Here is a 15,199-nt window from a genome sequence, read left to right on the forward strand (position 1 = left end):
AGACAGACTGTCTTTTGATACTTCTTTGCAGGAAGGTCACTACTGGTTCTTGGTTTACCTAAAACAACAGATAAACCAAAAAACTAACTCCTATTGCTTGCTGGAGAAGGTCAGGGGTTTTGCAAGTGAGAGAGAAAAGGACATGTTTCCTGGCAGTGAGAGTCTCAGAGAGAGAAAAGAGAGACAGAAGGGAATCTTTGACTGTGTGTGACACAGAAAGCTGTAACAAGCCAGGAGAACCTTGTTGGAACTGAAATAGAAGCTCTAGAGTGGCGGATGGCTGGGAGTGCTATCTGTCTGATGTTTCTCTTGGAATAAGAGGAATAGAAAGAAACTCTGTGGTAGCTAAAAGAAAGAAGTTATCATCTGGAGAACCCTGATGGGGCAAGTTTCATCAGCAAGACATTGAGGTGACTAATGGTGGTATCTCAGTTGTGGAAATCCTGGAACCACACCTCTCTCTGCAAACCTACAAGAACCTTCTTGAGTGGTAACTATTTACCTTTCGAGCACCAAAGCCTGGTGAACTTTATACATATTAAATTCTGTGCACAGTATAAGAATTGCCTGCAACCAGAGAACTTGGAAGAATGAGAAGTGAGATTGGACTGTGAACCAAAGAACTTTCTTAAATTTACACACATATTACATTCACGTACACTTAGAATTAGAAGGGGATTAAGTTAGGTTAGTTAAGTTAATAGTGATAAGTTAAAGTTTGATTCTGTTTTCATGTTTAAAGATAATTAAAAACAAATTTTGTTTAAGTAACTATTTGTTGTGGTGAATATCTATTGCTGCTGGGTTTTGGGGTCCTTTGGGCTCATAATATTTTCTTGGGTAAAAGTTAGAACTGTGCAGTGAGGGGATGGGAAACAATGATATTGGAGGCTATGGGAGGGAGTTGGTGGATAGATGTGCTGCGGTGGGATAAGTAGGCAGAGGTATCTGAGAGCTGTTGTCTGGTCTTATCAAGGTAGAGTTCAGTGCACCAGACCACTACAGCACACCCTTGTCTGCTGGTTTAATAGTGAGGTTGGGATTGTTGCGAAGAAAGTGGAGGGCAGAGCATTTGGAGGAGGAGAGATTAGATTAAGAAAGGGGAGTGGTGAAGTTGAGATGGTTGATGTCTTGGCGGCAATTGGAATAAAAAGATCCAGAGTGGGCAGGTGGCCAGGATGAGCTGTCCAAGAAGAGGAAGAAGGCTTAAAGTGGGTGAAGGGGTCTTGGATGGAAGTGGGGGAAGGAGAGTGGAGAGCCACAGTGATGGTGGAGACGGAGGTGACAGACGCAGAACTCATTAAGGTGTGGACGGAGGGGGATGAAATTAAGGCCTCTACTGAGGACTGGATGCTCCGTAATATTCATGTGACTCTTTTGCATATCATTGCCACATTTCATTTTCAGGTACTGCACTGAGTACAGTAAATTAATAGTAGGAACTGTTTGAGATGGTGAGTTGAGATTTAAGAGTGTGGCTATTTTATGCTCCATCTCACTTCCATCCCAAGAGCGTCCTGGATGGCTGACTCTCAGTGTGGTTGCTGTATATCATTGGGTCAGAGATCAATTCATAGGACCATAAGAGTGGCAGAGAGGATCACTGGGGTCTCTTACCCTGCCCCCCACTCCCCCATCGACACGATCTATTGGGATCGTTGTTTGAAAATGATGTGCAAAATCGTTGCATACTATACCACCCTGCACACAATATCTTCCCACTTTGCCAGTTGGGAAAGAAATACAAGAGCATCAGAGCCAGAACCACGAGGCTGAGAAAAAGTTTTTTTCCCCCCATGGGCAGCGAGACTATGGAACAACCGAATGAATTGCTCATACTAACCTTCTGAGTGTCTACTGTTTATTCCACAATATTGATGTATTTTTATTTGTGTATATATAATGCCCTCCAAAATGTTTGAGACAAAGTCACTTTTGGGGCAAAGACACTTTTTTCCTTTATTTGCTCCTGTGTTCCACAGTTTTAAATTTGTAATTAAACAATTCACACTGTAATTTAAAGTGCACTTTTCAGATTTTATTCAAGGTTATTTGCATGGATTTTGGTTTGACCATATAGAAATTACAGCACTTTTTATACATTATTGTGCTCTGAAATGAGGGGACTTATACATAGTCCCCTCATTTCAGTGCACAATAATGTTTGGGACATTTAGCTTCACAGGTGTTTATGAGTACTCAGATATGTTTAATTGTTTCATTGGTACAGGTATAAAAGAGCTAGACTTGCTTTGAAGCTTTTGATCACCTTTGGAGTCTGTAGTTGCCATTTTTCAACATAAGGACCAGAGTTGTGCCAATGAAAGTCAAGGAAGCCAATATAAGACTGAAAAACAAGAATAAAACAGTAAGAGACATCACCCAAACCTTAGGATTAGGAAAAGCAACAGTGTAGAACATCATTGAGAAGAAAGGACATACTAGTGAGCTCAGTAATCACAAAGGGACTGATATTCCAAGGAAGACCTCCACTGCTGATGTCAGAAAAATTCTATTCATAATGAAGAAAACTTCCCAAATGTACGTCCGACAGATGAGAAACACTCTTCGGGAATCAGGTGTGGACATGTCAAAGACTACTGTCCACAAAAAAAACTTAATGAAAAGAAATAGACCACCAGGTTCAGGAACATTTGCTACCTCTCCACCATCAGACTCCTCAACAACTAACTCAGACTCATGTAAGGACTCTTTCTTTGCACATTATTTATTATTGAATATTTCTTCTGTATTGCAATTTGTTTGCACTTTTTCTTTGCTTACAGTTCTTTTACAGTTGTCTTTTCTTGAGTTCAGTACCAATAAGTAGACATTCTGCCTGGCCTGCAGGATAAAGAATCTCAGGGTAATATGTCATGTCATGTATTTACTCTGACAATAAATCTAAACTTTGAACTTTGGTTTGGATCTGGATCTCAGGTTGCCAATGGATTGAACAGGAGTCTGTGTCACTAAAGACGCACTGGGAGTGCTGGAGTCAAATCCACAGACACTCAGTAGCTCCGTTGGGACTGTCTTTTGCCTCTCTTTCTATTGTACTGTAAGGGGGTGCCAGGTGACACTCATGGTGATTCTCAGATTTCAAATTTATTGTCAGTGTACATATATGACATCATATACAACTCTGAGATTCTTTTTTCTTGCAGGTATGGCAGAATTACCACTGATTGGTAGTGCAAAAAATAAGTACTCAACGTATGCATGTAAATAAAGAACTGTAAACAGATAACGAATATAAACAAACCGTGCAATACAGAAAAAATAAAAAAACAATAAAATGAGTCTCTGATTGAGTTTGTCATTGAGAAGTCTGATGGTGAAGGAATAGCAGCTGTTCCTGAACATGGTGGTACGAATCTTGTGCGACCTATACCTCTTTCTTGATGGCAGCAGTGAGAACAGAGCATGTGCTGGGTGGTGTGGGTCTTTGATGATTGCTGCTGTTCTTGACGGCAGCATTCCCTGTAGATGTACTCAATAGTAGGAAGGGTTTTGCCTGTGACATCCTGGGCTGTGTCCACTACCTTTTGGAGGGCTTTACACTCAGGGGTATTGGTGTCCCCATACATGACCATGATGCAGCCAGTAAGTACACTTTCCACCACACCTCTGCAGAAATTGGCCAGGGTTTCTGGTGTCATACCACACCTCAGCAAACTCCTGAGGATGTAGAGACGATGCCATTGATGTGTTGGGTCCAGGAAAGATCCTCCGAAATAGAGACTCCTAAAAACTTACATTTGCTCGCCCTCTCGACCTCTGATCCCCCAATAATCACTGGTTTGTATACCTCTGGCTTTCCTGATGTCAACAATCAGCTCCTTAGTTTTGGTGACATTGAGGGCGAGTTTGTTGTTGGTGCACCATTCAGCCAAGTTTTCAATCTCCATCCTGTATGCTAGCTCATCCCTTTCCTTTATCGTCGACAAACTTGTAGATGGTGTTATTGTTGTACTAAGCCACACAGACATAAATATAAAGTGAGTAGAGCGGGGGCTAAGAACGCAACCCTGTGGCGCTTTCTGGTATGGATGGAGATTGTGGAGGAGAGGTTCTTACCGATATTCACTGATAGTGAACCGGAAGTGAGGAAATCCATGATTCAATGACACAATGGGGTGTTAACACCCAGGAATTGGAGTTTGCTGATCAGTTTTGAGGGGATGATGGTGTTAAATGTCAAACTTTAGTTGACAAAGAGCATCCTGACATATACATCTTTGCTGTCCAGGTGTTTGTGTAGAGTCAATGAGATGGCATCTGCCATATAGACCTGTTACGAAGATGAGCGAACTGGAATGTATCCTTGACCGCTCAGACAGGAGCTGATCTGTTTCATCACCAGCCTTTCAAAACACTTCATTATTGTTGATGTAAGTGGTACTGGTGGATAGTCATTAAGACATGTTACTATACTCTTCTTGGGCACTGGTATGATTGATGCCTATTTGAAACAGGTGGCTACCATGCCCTGCAAGAGTAAAATATTGAAGATATTCATGAATACCTTGGTAAGTTGGTCAGCACAGATTTTTAATACTCGGCCAGGTACTCCATCCGAGCCGGATGCTTTCCTTGGATTCACTCTCCTGAAGGCAGCGTGCACGTTATCCTCAAATACAGACAGGACAGGATCATCAAGGGATGTGGGGTCGCGGAAGTGCGCTGTTATTATCATCAAATCGGGAGTAGAAGGCATGAGTTCCTTTAGGAGTGAAGCTTTACTCTCTGCTACTTTTCTGGATTTGGTTTTGTAGCAGGTTAGAGCATTTAGGCCCTGCCAAAGTTGTCGGTTATATTGTTTCCATTTTCATCTGGAATCTCCACTTGGCCTGGGAGATAGCTTTCCATAGGTTAGACCTGCTCCTGCGATACTGATCTGGATCTCTGGACTTAAATGCCTGTGATTTTGGTCTCAGCAGGTTCCGGATTTTATTGTTCATCCAGGGCTTCTGGTTAGAGAAAACCCTGAATGATTTGGTGGGGACACACTCATCCACAGCTGTTTTGATAAAGTCTGTGACAGCCCTGGTGTACTCGTTAAGATTCTCAACAGAATTTTTTGTCTGCCTTATGGCAGGCAGAAAGCAATTTCATGTCATATTACATGTTCTGCGCTATTACTCGACAATAAAGGAATCTGGAATCTTAAATTCAACTTGGTTAGCCTAATGACTTAATAAAACCAATTGTAAAAAGATACTGAAAGAACATAGGCAGTCTGGTTTAAATAGTTGTGCACTTATGTAGCACAATTCTTAGTCTTGAAGTTCTTCATAGCCTATTTACAAGCTGTTGGAAAAATAAAATATATTTTCATTTATTTCCAACATGATTTGCAATGGCTATGCAAGTGTTTAGAAACCTTTTTAAGTAATTTGATGTCATGGCTTCCTATATTTCATTTGCTTTCTTTGGACTGTCAAATACTGAAATTGTTATGTTTTTTGAGGCCTTCTTGTAATGTTCCATTAATTAAGGACCTGTAAGATCAATGGCATCAGCCCAGAGTGGAGATTCTTTGTCTTTCTTTTTCCTTTTAGGGAAAAGTCTGTTTCCATGGTGTTTCCTCATGGTGCTTTGCAGCAAATCAGAATTTGTTTGAAATAGTGAATTGACCTGGTTCTCCCATCATGAATTCTGAACAAATCCTTCAGAGATAATCAGTAAGTCTGTGGTGTGCCAAGTGCCAATAGTCCTTTAAGGTTAAACAAGAAAATCTGCAGGCACTGTAATTGTAGTTTACACAAAAATGCTGGAGAAACTCAGCAAGTCACGCAGTATTCTTTATGTAGCAAAGATAAATGCACATAATTAATGTTTCGGGCCTGTGCCCTTCATCAAGGTATGAGCAAAAACATGCAGGTGCCTGACTAAAATGTTGGGGGGAGGTGCCAGAAAGGAGCACAGGGCCACAGACAAGAGGTCATAGGTGGATATGGACAGGAGGGCACAAGAGAAAAATGCCGCAATAGTGCTTTGTTTCTCTCAGCAAACACTGATGAACTTTGAAGGTGATTTGTTAGTTATAAATCTCAATTAAAGTAGTTGAGAGATTCACAGTTTGCTTCTTTGTCAACTGACAATGCTGGGATAATTGTTGCTGAATATCTGGTGCATTAACAAAGATGAGGCATGAGCATTTTTTTTCTAATTTAGGTGACCCCACCCCTATCTCACACACACACACACACACACACACCTCCTCACCCAGCTTCTTCCCCTCTTAATACATACATACATATATATATATGACCCTTTTAGCTTAGCCTTGAAAAAGGTAATATTACTTTTTTTCAAGCCTTAGTCTCATTGAAGATCTTAAACATTGACTGTTTCTGCGCATGGACATTGTCTAATCTACTGAGTTCTTCTAGTTTAGCAGCTTGTTGTTTCCACAGATCTTGTTGGTTTGATTCCCAGGTGTGAAAGCTGCTTTTTATCTGTCAGTTCTGAGCTGGCTAAGGGGCGATGGCTTGGAATGTTGAAAATTTGGCAGATGCAATATAATGTGGATAAATGCGAGGTTATCCACTTTGGAGGTAAAAACAGGAAAGAGGACTATTATCTAAATGGTATCTGTTTAGGAAAAGGGGAGATGCAGAGAGACTTGGGTGTTGCTGTGCATCAGTCGTTGAAAGTGGGCGTGCAGGTGCAGCAGGCGGTGAGGAGGGCAAATGGTATGTTGGAGTTCATAACAAGAGGATTAGACTACAGGAGTAGGGAGATCCTGCTGCAGCTGTACAGGGCCTTGGTGAGACCGCACCTGGAGTACTGCGTGCAGTTTTGGTAGCCTTATCTGAGGAAGGATATCCTCGTCATGGAGGGGGTGCAGAGAAGATTCACTTGACTGATACCAGGGATGGAAGGACTTGCATATGAAGAAAGGTTGGATAGACTAGGCTTGTAATCTCTGGAATTTAGAAGATTGATGGGGGATCTTATAGAAACATTTAAAATTCTTAAGGGATTAGACAGACTAGATGCAGGTAGGTTGTTTCCAAGGCTGGGAAAAACCAGAACCAGGGGTCACAGTTTAAGGATAAAGGGGGAATATTTTAGGACTGAGATGAGGAAAAAATCTTCTCTCAGAGGGTGGTAGATCTGTGGAATTCTTTGCCACAGGAAGTAGTTGAGGCCGGTTCCTTATCAATATTTAAGAGTAGGTTAGATTTAGCCCTTGTGGCTAAGGGGATCAAGGGGTATGGGGAGAAGGCAGGAACCAGGTACTGATCAGCCATGATCATATTGAATGGTGGTGTAGGCTTGAAGGGCCAAATGGCCTACTTCTGCACCTATTTTTCTATGTTTCTATATCCCTACGAGCCAAATTTTGGTGGATCAATTTTTGCATTGCAGCTTTTCCACCTTATTGACCAAATAATTTCATATGGAGGCAAGCATTCCTTGGGACAAGTGATTTGAAAAGATAAGTAGAATGAATGTGAAGAATTAAATGAACTCATCTTTGTTTGTGATAATTATTGAAGATTGAGAAGGTATGTTCACTTGAGCTGAACTATGGTTTAGAATGTGCTTCAAGACAGGGTGCATGTAAAATGGGATCTAATTTTCTGGAATACATTGAGGAATGAACTCAGATTTAGATTTGATATTGAAACCTGCATTACCTAAAAATGTGTGCTATACACAGTATTGCCTCCGGAAATGAAAAACTGATCATTTCAAGGCGCTGCTTTTGTAAAAGCACAGTTGCATTAAGTTTCCCAGGAGCTGTAGGTTGGGAAGTCACCACCCAGAAACACTGAAGAAAAAGCAAGCAATGTTGAAATGTTGTACATAATCTAGGGAATGGGTAGCCTCTGAACTGCAAACTTACTGCGAATGTGAAGCGCGAAGATGCACGTGATATTTTTTCCCTGTTGATCTAATTATAAGATAAAATTAAGCATATATAAACTCAGTTGGAATGCATTACAGAGAGGCTTGCAGCTAGCTAGAAGTCAGAAAAGTCTTTAGCTGATTTATGTCTTGCTCATATTCATGGGTTTCTGGCATGTCAATGTTTGTGATGTTACTTTCATATGTCATTTGATTTATTTTTAGAAAGGCATGTACAAAGGGATATTACAGCCAATTCCACTCCTAGTCACAACATTTCACTGTAATCTATATGTTGCATGTTTAGCCATTAATAAGTTCAATGAGAGCTTATTGCAGATGCTCCTATTTTGACCTAGGACTCCAGAAAGTAAAAGAGTTGGCTCTAAGTAAACAAAAGCTCTGCATCTGATATTTGAGGTCATCAGCTTTCAACATTTCTGAAAAAAAGGTTCTTCACCTGAAACATTAGTTCTGTTTCTCTATGCTGTCGGATCTACTTCTTTTATTTTTGTTTCAACTCTCCCACATCTGCAGTTTTTACTTCTTGATTAAAAATTGATTAGGATTCTTCAGTAGATTAATATATAATCTCACTGTCCTAAAATGTGCCATGCAGATCCTTGATCAGATCATCTCTAAACGTAAGTTTAAGGAGATAGAGGTTGGGTGGTGGTGGGGGGGTGGTGGGGGTGGGAGGGGGGGGAAGGAAATGATTATTTATTTTTCCTTCTTGCCTCTTCTCAAGTACCAGAGTTCCTCCAGTTGATTATTATTCGGTAAGTTTTGATGAAGTATATGCATCTTTGATTATGAAGTGAGGACGTGATCGACCTTGAAAATAATGTTAAGTAGTCCACTGACACTAAGCTTGTACAGCAATTTGGGTGAAAGAAATTATGCCTTTTAATATTGACTTGCATTTAGTTTAAACATATTTCTAAAATTGTTGCAGCTAAATTATATCCAGGAGGAATAAATCCAATATTGTACAATAAGGAGATATTTGCCATGGAGGGAGTCCATTGAAGGCTCAATACATTGATTCTTGGAATGGAGGAGATTGGTCTTTAAAAAGAGATTAATCAAACTAGTTACTCTCAGTTTAAAAGAATGCGGTCATAAACCTCCAACATTTCAAAGTGGCTTAACAGGATGTCAACTCAATAAGATCTCAAAACAAGAAGTTAGCCATTCAGAACTGAGATGCAAATAAAGTTCTTCTCAATGGTAATGAATCTTTGAAACTCGCCCTTCAAAGGGGCTCTGGAGGCTCAAGAAGAGAGTGTAACCAAGACAGGTTTTTATATATTGATGGAATCAAGAGGGAATGGATCGGTATAGAATAGTTCAGCTGAGTAAAATATCTGTCATGATTTTACTGAATGGCAGAGATGGTGTGAGGAGCCTAAAAGTTTCCTGTTCTATTTCTTCTCTAGAATCATTAATAAACTGCAATGCATAAAATTCTTTAAGAAATCAACTCACTATGGTTCTCAGTAACTATGGAGTTTAGTTTAGGTCTCTACCTCATGGAATGGTTATTCAAGGCAAGTCATTTTCCTAGATTGTGGACTTCAGGAGGAGGGTGTATAGAGCCCACGCATTGAAGTAGAGTCAGTAGGTAGCTTCATGTTCTCGGCAGTATACATTGTCAGTGACCTATCCTGGACTAACCACATTGAGATGACAGTAAAGAAAGGGTCTGTACTTCCTCAGAACCCTGAGGAAGCTGAGCATGTATTTCATTGCTTAACTTCTTCTACAGATGCACCATCTAAAATCTCCCAGCTGGATCTATCGGGAGCTACTCCAAGTTTGGAAGAAATTACAGAAGGCGGTGAATTCAGCTCAGAACAGTGCACGAACCTCCTTCCCCTCCATCAAATCCATGTACACTTCCTATTCAGAAAGGCAGTCAATATACTGAAGAACCCATCCCATCCAGGCCACATTTTTGTTTCCTTCCTCCTGTTGGAAAGAAGGTTCAAAAGTGTGAGACTGTGCACCAACAGATTCAAAGACATTTTCTTCTTCACAGCCATCAGGCTTCTTAATGAACCTCACAATACTGCTCTCGTTCTCCTCTTCCAATGTTCTAATGATCCTTTCATTTTAACATTACACATTGTAATGTGCTTTTGCCCTTCTATTTTGAACTTTTCAATGCATATTGTTGGAGTTGAATTGCTGGACTGCTCATAAAATTAACCCTTCAACTTCGTACAGTAAAGGTTAAATGTGACAATAAACAATAAAGCCTTTCTGATTTACTGAAAAACCAGCATTAAAAAGGGACTTTATGCAGCTTACTTATTATCTTTTTGGTCAGCAAGTAACAAAGATAGAGTAAAACAAACCACTGTAAATTGGTAAAGAACAACTGTTATTAAAAATTCTGCATTCTTTATTAATGTAGATGAATAGATTCTTCAAATGCAGATCTGTTGAGAGCATATTTTCAAGGCAATAATGCCTATAAAATATAAAATCTAACTGGTTGAGCTTTTGCTATTTCTTGGGATACAAGAGTCCCTAATATGAGCTTCAATCCATTTGAATCTTTTCCAGATCTAGTTAAATCAATTCATCTTTATTTGTTGCTCATACCTTGCTTGCACGGTAAAAATGAGATAGTGTTTCTCCAGGACCACAGAGAATATTTACATAAATATAGGTTAGAGTAGAAATTCAGCACATTTAAAATATTAAAACTTGTACGTTAACATTCCACAGTACCCTATCCCCCAATGTTCAGGTAGTTCAGGAGTCTGATAGCTTGGGGGATAAAGTTCTTGACAATTATCTTGATGCTTAAAATATCTTTTTAATGTTCATCAGTTGAGGTGGATCTGTACTTCAAATGTCTTTTCTCCTTAATCTTGTAGCATATGTTATCCACAAGGAAATCCTGTGTATTTCCACTAGATAAATCCTGAGTCTGCTTTGTGGAAGGCATAGAACCTAGTTGGAAATAACTTTTGGGAGGTGGGGGTGTTGTGTGTAAAATACTACATTATCCTTGTTTCATTAAATTATTAGACCTGGTTGAGTGCAAATGGGACATAAGCATTCATGTGACCAATCTTAGTAGATCTAGAAATCTGTGGTTGGGTTTTTGCTATATACCAGTGGCCTTTGCATTTAATAAAACATGATGCAGAAGTAAAATGAAAACAAGAAATGTATTGAGTTTCTCCAGTAATTTGGGAGGTGGCAAGTAAAAGGAGTGTTCCATCACACCCCTGATATGTGCCACAGTAAATATTGAAAAGCTGGTGGGTGTCAGGAGGTGAGTCACTCACAGCCGTATACAGAGCCTCTGTCTTGGGATACTGATCTTATATCCACAATATTTACATTGATTGGACTGATAAGGTTGCTGGTCAATAGTTACTCAATAGAACTTTGTGGTGAATATTTTATTAAATGCCCAAAGGTAGGTAGTTAGAAAAGTCTCCAGAGTGTGGATGGTCATTGCGTGACACTCCTGCAGAAGGAACATTGCCAACCCATGCCTGAAAGTTGTCAGTTTAACTTAATTTAATTGATATTTTAATTTAGACAAACAGCACAGTAACAGGCCCTTTTGGCTTACGAGCTATACTGCCCAAATAAACCCAGTTGACCAACAGCCCCGGTACGTTTTTGACAGTGGGAGGAAATTCTCTACAGGTTATGCAGCGTATTTGGAGAGTAAACCAGGCTGATGAAAATCAGAACTGATGAAAAATGATGCAAAAGACATTTGATTACTGTTCATTATAAATTTAAGGAAACCATTGCAAGGCTGTTCCAGACAGATAGGGAATAATATAGTGAATGAGGTAAAAGAATAAAGTACATTTCACAGAAACCTTTAACAATTCATATTTTGGAAGTTGCTTTGATTGGCTTGTTGATATCTATTTTTTGAATGTTTTCAAAATTTTCAGAGAATAATTTCTAATGATATATTTTTATAAGCTGACAATTGAACAATAGTAGAGGGATTATTGATAAGTAATAAAAAGAGTCTCTGACTGTGTTAAATATGCCAGTTTGGGGAACATTGCAGAATATAGCCACAGCTCTGTAGTTCACAGTGGTTTTATAAAAATTGAGCACTGTGGAAATGTTAAGATCAAGATATAGAGGGGGGAAAAACATAGCTTGCATAGCAGCTGGAGCTTTGCACTGTGTGGAAAATTAACCAGATGATTCAATTTAGCCCTTGCCCTAAGTACATTTTAAAATGCTTGTGTGTGTGCACAGAAGATAATGAACAAATATATTGAGATGGCACAAGTTCACTACTAGTTTAGCTGCTGAGAAGCATCATTGTTCCCAGTAGAAACAGACGAGAAGCTGGGTTAATGGGGGTTAGGGTCGCCTTGTGCGACACCTTTCATAACAACTTAGAGGAAGAATTTGTCTCCTTTTGCCCCAGGCCTATGTGGCACTCAAATGGAGTGTTTGATAAATGAATGTGTATTTATTAATAATGAGGGGAAATGTGAGTATGCTTTGAAAGTAAAGCCTAGAAATGTGCTTTTATGACACTGGAAGAAAAATAAATGAAGTAACTGTGCAGGTCCATTATAAGCTGCGACAGGAGATTGTGATAGAGGGACCAGCACAATTTAGAGATTAAATTGTGAGCTTTTCAGATGATACACACATATAAGGGACCCTTGACAGTTGATGAGAGATGTGAAGCAGTGAAGAGATGATTGCAAAAGAACGTGACAGATAACTGCTGTCTTCACTAGTTAACTTAGGTAGGTCTCAAAAAGAAGGAAATATCGTGATCAAGTCAGAAAGCTGGCTAGTTACTCTGAAGCTTGCTTCATGGGGGTTTTCACCACTTGAATTTTTATCATGATTCGTAGTTACAGTAAAACTCCATTTTTATTTTGATTGTCAAGCTGTGTGTTTTTCTTTTATCTTATCATTTACATGAACATAATAAAAGAACTCAAATGTCCCATGGAATTCGAGATGTCCAAGAACTTGATGGTGGCTATCATTCGGAATCATATAAATTCTTTTTTTTTTGCACAGCCCAATTAGGTAAACAATTCTTCACCAATGCCTTCATTTAAAATTGAGTATTATGTGAAAAGTTCATTGTCATATAAATTATACAATGTACATGCATATCAAAATTCTTACTACTAGTCCTTATCCTTTTTTTCTGAGATCCGAACACTTCTTGGTATTTGGATTATTCTGGATTAGGGAATTAAAATGGCAGCAGTACAGATTCATGCAAAACATAGATCCTTTTTATGGTGCGACACCGCATTGAAGCTGGCTCAACAAGCAATGACCATCTTCGTTATCCATAATCCTCCATGTAGCTGGAACCACCCTGGGAAACGCAGAGTGGTTCTAGCTGCATGGGGGATTATGGGTAACGAAGACGGCCATTGATCCCGCATTCAAACAAAAAAAAGCTTACCCCACCAGGCTCCGCTGCACTCTTGTCTGCCTCCTTCCTGCCTAGCTCTGTTGCCATTGAGCTGATTCCCATTATCTGGTTCCTCTGCTCAGACTCACTACCGGGGGACTTCCCTTCACCTGCTCCTTCCTCAGGTCAGCTCTTGCTGCTGCTCGGGCTCAGCTGCTTCCCGGCATCGCCTTGGCCTCTCTCTCTCCGGCACCACCTTCTCCTTGATGCTAGTTCGCTTCTCTCCTCCTCCCACTCAGCTCAGTACCCGGGTCCCTTCGCCCTCTGAACCCAGCAGCTTGGTGGGCTCTGACTCTCCTTGCCCCTGCTGGGCCCCCATGCTCTTCAGGCCGCATTCTCTCCTCACTCCCGCCCACTTGAGTCATGCTGCTGCTCTCTCCCCACTCGCCACCCGAACCACGTTCTTTCCTCATTCTCTCAAGAACACCTGAAAATATACTGTACATGCATTGAAAAAACATCAGTTTTCAGAATTATGGAAAAAGAGATAAGGACTGTTCTTCAGCCAACCAGCTATTTGATTTTTTAAAAAGGAACAACTACAATAATATACATTAAATTAAATTGAAAATGTTATAATAAATACAAAAGATTAATAAATACTAAACATTTACAGTTAGTGCAAGAAGAAAAGTGGTGAGAGAATAGTGCAGACTGTTCAACTTGGAGTATTCACTTTGTACATGTTGCTCTTGATTTTATCACGGAACAGTCCAAGATTAGTACAACAAAGGGAGATTCAAGAGCCTACTAGCCATTAGAAATAAACTGTTCTTGATCTGAGAGGTACTGTCTTCAAATTCAGAATTTACTGTCATGAAATTCACCGTTTTGTGCATATAATAGACATACAGCACAGTAACAGGTCATTTCAATGAGTCCGTGCCGCCCACTTTGTACCCAATTAACCGACATGCCTGGAACATTTCAAATAGTGAAAAGAAACTGGAGCCCCTGGGGAAAACACAAACAGACACGGGGAGAATGTACAAACTCTTAAAACAGCGTAGGATTTGAACCCCAGTCCCCATCACTGGCGCTGTAAAGGCATTGCACTAACCACTACGCTATCCGCTACATCAACTGTGCTGCCAAAAATAATAAATAAAAAATAATAAATTAGGACGAAAAGAAGAGCAAGTGAGGTAGTGTCTATGGTTCATTGTGCATTCAGAAATCTGATGCCAGAGGGAAAGAAGCTGTTTTTGTACTTTTAGGTATGTTCGTCTTCTGGCTCTTGTACTTCAATCCTGATGGTAGCAGTGTAAAGAAGGCATGGTATGGGTGGTGATAATCCTTGAGGATAGAGACTGCTTTCTTGAGACACTGCCTCTTGTAGATGTCCTCGATGGAGTGAAGACTGATGACCATAATGGTGATGGCCGAGTACACAACTCTCCTTTTCCAGTCCTGTGCATTGTCAGAATTCTCTCCACAGTACACCTGAAGAAATTTGCAAGAGTCTTTGGTGACATACCAAATCTTTTCCAGCTCCTCATGAAGTATAGCTGCTGGTGAGCTTCTTTGTAATTGCATTAACATGGAAGCCCTAGGATAGATCTTCAGAGATGTTGACATCCAGGATTTTAAAGTTCTTTACCCTTTCCACTGCTAACACTTCATGAAGAGTGGTTTATGTTCTCCTGATTTCCCCCTTCTGAAGTCCACAATCAATTTCTTAGTTTTCTTAGTTGAGTGCAAGGTTATTGTTGTGACACCACTCATATAGCTTATATACGCTTCGTCATTGCCATCTCTGGTTCTGCCAATGACCGTGGTAGTATCGCCAAATTTATAGATGGTATTTTAATTGTGCCTAGCCATACGGTCATAGGGGTAGGGAGAATAGAGCAGTGGGCTAAGCACACATCCCTGAGATGATGT

At 40.0% G+C, this 15,199-nt stretch overlaps 1 protein-coding gene across 20 annotated transcripts in view; it reads left to right on the top strand.

Annotated features, from left to right (window-relative positions):
- fbrsl1 (fibrosin-like 1) overlaps positions 1–15,199 on the top strand; it is an 898,034-nt gene that overhangs the window by 336,484 nt on the left and 546,351 nt on the right. The window contains exon 2 of one of the 20 annotated variants that reach the window (XM_069932541.1): positions 5,565–5,687. The exons of the other annotated variants lie outside the window; for them this stretch is intronic. The gene's annotated coding sequence lies outside the window, so the exon portion shown is untranslated. The remainder of the gene's footprint in view (positions 1–5,564; positions 5,688–15,199) is intronic. 20 annotated transcript variants of the gene reach the window in all.

Source organism: Narcine bancroftii, chromosome 4 (genome assembly GCF_036971445.1).
Source record: "Narcine bancroftii isolate sNarBan1 chromosome 4, sNarBan1.hap1, whole genome shotgun sequence".
NCBI lineage: Eukaryota > Metazoa > Chordata > Chondrichthyes > Torpediniformes > Narcinidae > Narcine > Narcine bancroftii.